General features: G+C 53.4%; 1 pseudogene; it reads left to right on the top strand.

Moving 5' to 3' along the window:
- Window positions 1–5,577, top strand: part of LOC102372789 — a 39,891-nt pseudogene that overhangs the window by 32,659 nt on the left and 1,655 nt on the right.

The raw sequence follows: 5,577 nt of genomic DNA, 5'->3' as shown, positions 1-5,577 counted from the left end.
AGGCCGGGTCAGAGTCCCTGGAGCTGGGCTCCCTGCCTCTAAATGTGCTGCCCGGGCTGCCTCCAAGGGCCGAGGAGACAGAGTGTGTTGAGCTGGGCTGAGGCCGACACACGAGCTCCTATGTCCACAGCTGCATCCATGGCTAAGGTGCAAATGCTTGTAGTAGAGCAAGTGCAGACAGGGCTGGGGGCAGGAGACACTGATGCTGTAACGCTTGTGCCTGCAGCTCCGGGAGGTGTTTGAGGACGTGGCAGTGTATTTCACACGGGAGGAGTGGGAGCTGCTGGAAGAGGAGGACAAGGGGCTTTACCAGGACCAGATGCTGAGGAACTACCAAGCCCTCGTTTCCCTGGGTAAAGCTCTGGTTCTTGCCTTGCCCTCGAGCCATGTGAGCTCTGCAGTGGTGTCGTCTTCTCCCTGGTTTTCAACTGGCTTGTCGTCATGAACTTTGGCAGGTGGTTTAAATCCTCTTCCCCCACACTGCTGTGTCAGTGATCCGACTTCTCTGGCACTTCACGATGAAATCTCCTTCCCCTGATCCAGCCGCCTTCACCAGAGCCTTCCCCATTCCTGCAGCTCCTGGTGCTCACATATTCAGCACTTTCTTGGCAAATGATCTCCTTTTGCCTTCTCAGCCTGTCCATATCATCTCCATTTCACTGTACCTAAAAATTCACTCCCAGCTGTTCTTTGGGGAATTATTCTGATTTCCTCCTTCTTTCCTAGTGTCTCCTGTTCAATCCCATTCAACAATCTGAGCATGCTCAGTTCAGTGCTCTCTAAATCCCCTTTCTCCTCCTCTGGGTAGGACCCCCTGGAGTTATTGGATGTCATAGTCTTTTCTGCTACAACACATGGATTATGCATTTCCTCGGCTCCTTCCTAGTGACCTACGTACACGTGATGGAGCCCTGGTACCTCTAGCAAGGAATCACTGGACGCTTCTTTCCCCGTCCTTCCTGTCATCCTCATCTCCAGAGATCAGAGACTCTAGCTTTGCTCTGTTTACTTTAAGACCTGTGCTCTCAAGCTCACTCTCCCTTTCTCAAGAGTTTTCTTGTCCTCCTCCTTAAGTCTTCCTGCGTGTCAGACACCCATCACCAGGGATCCGTGTTTTCTGTTTTCTACGGTAAAGCAGAGTAAACCATGGATTTCCCCCTTTACTAGAGTAAAATGCAGATTGCTCATTTTAGCAGAGAAACCCATGGGTTTTGTAGTTTTGCGGCAAGCCCTCGGCAGGCAGGCAGACTTCCAGCTCGCAGGGGGATGGGAGGGAGCAGGAGGAGGACAGTTAAGCAGGGAGTGCATAGGCATGTGCGAAGCAGCAAGTATTTGCTTCTTGGAGTAGCCCAAAGTTTTCCAGTAGTGTGCTGTTTTGGACCACTACGCTATCACAAGATATGACACTTTTACTGAAGTTATCTCTCTATTTCCAGTCCCTGCAGTTTATTGGTTTTGAATGCAGTACCTGCCAACCTGCGCACTCATCTCTGCCCTGGGATCCTCCTCCCATTGGATGGGATGGTTGCTTTAGTTGCAATTAGAGGTATTATCAAATCATTCTTTCCTGTGCCCTGGTGATGGGGAATTACCCTCTCTCCCAGAAAAAGGGTCATTGCCAGCCATCTGCCATGGATTCTGTTCACTGCCAGAGTCCTCACTTTAAACCGTCACTGAGGAGCAGCTCATTTCCACTCCTTTGCCTGGAAATACACTGATAACATACACATTATCCATCCCTACATGTGTCCCCCATGTCTCCTAATTTTGGTACCTGGAAAATAGTAAAAGCTTTATCTTCCTGTTTTCTAGTACGTTAGAGATGAATGCATCTCCATCCCTTTCCCTGGAGACTCTTAGTGTCATACGCTTTGTACACCTCAGAGTGGTTGGTGCTTCATTTCCTATGACCATACATCCACTACCTGCATGACAAGGACCAACATCTACTGAAGGCTTTTCCCTGCTTTGCTTTCTCTTTCATCCTTAAATCCCCACCCTCCCTTGGCTATCAAGTCCTGAGTAGAAACCTTGAGTTCATTGAATCCATTCCCCAAATCCCAGTTGGTTATTCTGCATCCAGTACCCAGTCAGAAACACTCTTGAACCACTGTCCCAAACAGGATATCAAGGTCCCACACCTGACTTAATCTGCCGCATCCAGCAAGGACAGGTGGAGCTCTGGGTCTGTGATGATGAGGACCGTGGGGCGATCTCGAGGTCGGAGGACGTGCTGCCAGGTGAGTTGTGGCTGTCCCCTCCACCCGACTCCCCTCTCACAAATGCACCATGCCCAGGGTGAAAGGGAGCCTGGAAACTGCAGATCTGCCCTGTGCTGCCATCCTAGGGTGCTGACCTCAAACGGCTTATGCTGTCATGCGTGCAGACGGGTGTTGTTGCAGTCCTGAAATTCAGAGCTGCGGAAACGAGCGCCTGTCCCATTCTTCTCCATAAGGCACAGTCGAGCTTGCTCTCTTCATTTTTAGGCTCAGATCTGGTTTCCCTGGAACACCATGATCTTAAGTTTCCATCTTCGCTCAGCAGTGTAAGAATTGATTCTGTAACCCAAGGTAGCCATACATTTCTGACATTCCTGGGGCATGATGGGATTTCCCCCATGCAAAGAAGCATGGTTGGCAGAAGGTCTAGCCAATATTGTTGGACAAGAGAGAGGCTGGGGCTGTGATCTGGAGCCCAGGAAGTGTCTAAGCCTGGTCTCAGGCTGCATGAAGTGGCTCCATGGAGTTAGTGGGATTCAGAAGTTTTCATGTTGTGAGGGGAAGGGAATACCCTATCATTTGCACCAACATTTCACCAATTCTGTGTTCCCCTTTGGGGCTCAGAGGGTTACAAAGCCTGAGACTCAGCCCAGAGTCTGTGTGCAGGTTCATGCCAAGACCTTTGTGCCAGTGCAGATTCCTGTGATGTGGAGGCCCCCTGGGACTCATCCGCAGAGGAAATTTCTATGGGCTCATTCCCCACATCAGACATTGCCCTAAAAACAGGTACAAAGAACTACGCTGCTTCTTCGAGAAGGGAGACCACAGCTCTGAATCCTCGGCTTCCAGAACATTTCTTGGAGGGATGAGAAATGAAACGTGGGCTTTTCTTACCAAGCAGAAGCAGCACTTTTCTGTCACAGAAGCAGCTGGTGCAGCGTAAGGCAGTGCTCCTTACACACTGCTGACAGGCCCCAGAAATCAGCACTGAGGCTGTTCGTCCTTGTATTCAGGTGCTGCTCTTAGGACTGCCCGAGATCAAGGGGAAGCACTGGAGAAGAGTCTCACCAAAGCACAGGGGCTTCTGGAGCACGTCAGTCCAGTCAGGGGGTGGGCTCAGCATTACAGGTGCACGCATAACATTGATCCGTATCATATTGGCACCGATAAAAGGAAAATCGACATTATCAGCCATCGGCTTTTTTTGTCTGGTGTGCCCAGTAATGTTGCTGATTAAATGCCACGTGCATGTGTGCAGCCACAGCATGCACACGGCCAGCTCAGCAGTTTGGAGAGGAGCATCTGGCTGGGAAGTCTGTTGCGGGGCAGCATATCAAGACCCCCATGGTGAGGGAGGGAGTGGGGCTGGGACAGGGGCAGGCAAGGGCCAGCTGCAGGCCAGGAGGGGCCATGGGACATAACTCTGAGTGGCACATCTGAGGTGTATGGGGGGGCAGCTCCCACTGCAGCACGCACCCCTGAAGGAGGCATGGGTGCCTGTGCCTCCCCAGACCTGTGCACAGGGCGAGGATGGACTGTCATTTTGCACTGGGGCCAGGACAGTGCTGGGCTCTTCCTGGCAGGGGAGCTGGATCGTGCGCTCGGGGCAGGCAGCAGCACTGAGGGGTGGGTTACGGGGTAGGCTATAGCCACCCCAAAACTTGCCATAGGCCCCGCTCCCAGCGTGCTGTTGCCTGCCCCGAGCACAGCCTTGGCCCAGACCCCCACTGGGAAGAGCATGGCACCACCTCCATCCCCAGTGTGCAGCAGCAGCCCACCCTCACCCTGCACTGAGATCCAGGGGGCATGTGCCCTCCTGCCTTCCCCTTGGGGTGCATGCCATGGCAGAAGCCCCTGTGCCCCCCAAAGAGCCACCTGGGGCCCCATCCTCTGCCCTGTCCCAGTGGGGCAGTGCCAGCCCCACTCCTTCCCTCATCATGGGGACCTCGCTAGGTCCTCTCCCCACCCCCTTCCCCTCCTCAGCCTTACCAGCCAGATGCTGCTCTCCAAGCTGCTGGGTTTGCATGTCGGCAATCGGGTAGCTCTCGGCCAATATGGCTCGTTAATAATTGACCATCGGTATGGGCCCAAAAATCTTTATCAGTGCACCCCTACTTGTTATCATCTTCTCTTGGACCTCCCCAGTGCCATGGGAAAGAGAAGCTCTTCAAGAGCCTCATTTTTCCTTTTAGCAGATCATTCTGGTCTCAGCTTCAGGCTATTACAACATGAAACCATTCAGATACTGTCCAAGCGTACATGTCCCACGTATTTCTGCCAGCAGGGTGTTAGGTGACGGGGCTGAGAGCTGGGCCAGAAACCTTGAGGGTCTGCCTCTTAACTCCACGGAGTAGGGAAGATGAGACTGACACGGGGACCTGGCACTGCCTCACCCCCGGCACTTGGGGTTTTGGCAGGAAGACCTTGTTCCCCTGAGGAAATGTAAGCACCAAGGTTTAGTCCTGCTTGGAGGCCCATCCACACAGAAGGAATAGCAGTGTTTGTCCCTTTGCAGCAGGGTGGGGACTAATCTGGATTTTCTCTTCCCCATGTAGGAGGTGCCTGGTTGCTGAGCAGGGCTCAGGAGCTGACTCCTGGGGAAGGGCCTGCAAATATGGAGCCATCGTGGGCTTCCCAAAGAAGTGTGAGTGAGATGGGCTCCCTAAGACCTGTGAAGCACCAATGGCACATGAGTCAGGAGAGGCCCCAAAAGAAGAAAGAGAGTATAGCAGTGAACCAGGTCCCATCTCCAGTTGCTTGTGAGAAAGAAGAAGGGAAAGAAGCCAGAAAAACCTCAAGGTTTAGGGAAGAACTTGTGGTGCTGAGAGACCTGCAGAGGCACAAGGGAAAGGTCCACAAAGGAGAGAGACTGCATGCAAAGCAAGGCAGTGTAGGAGGCCTCAGAGGGAAGCATAAGCTCACCACCAAGCCCAGGGGGAGAGCCCACTCCTGCCCTCAGTGCAGGAAAAGCTTTAGCTGCCCCTCACGCCTGGCTCTGCACAAGATAAGGCACGCTGGGGAGAAGGCCCGTGTACGCGCCACACGTGGGAAGAGCTTCACCTGCCTCTTGACCCTGGCGGCTCAGCACCAGATCCATTCTGGACAGCTCCCCCACCGCTTCACCAACACGGGGAAGAGCTTTGTGTGGAGCTCGGAGCTAGCGAAGTACCAACACGTGCACAGGGAGAAGTGTCAGTACCGCTGCGTCACATGTGGTAAGACCTTCACCCACTTCTTCTCCCTGGTTCAGCACCGGCGCATGCACTTGGGGAGGAAGACGCACCGCTGCAATGAGTGCAGGAAGAACTTCATCAGCTGGCAAGGCCTGTCCCAGCACCGGTGTGTGCGGAGGAGGCAG

This window comes from Alligator sinensis, unplaced genomic scaffold, assembly GCF_000455745.1.
Source record: "Alligator sinensis unplaced genomic scaffold, ASM45574v1 scaffold1798_1, whole genome shotgun sequence".
Classification (NCBI taxonomy): domain Eukaryota; kingdom Metazoa; phylum Chordata; order Crocodylia; family Alligatoridae; genus Alligator; species Alligator sinensis.
Note: the sequence above shows the minus strand (reverse complement) of the source record. Positions and strands in the feature narration are given on the sequence as shown.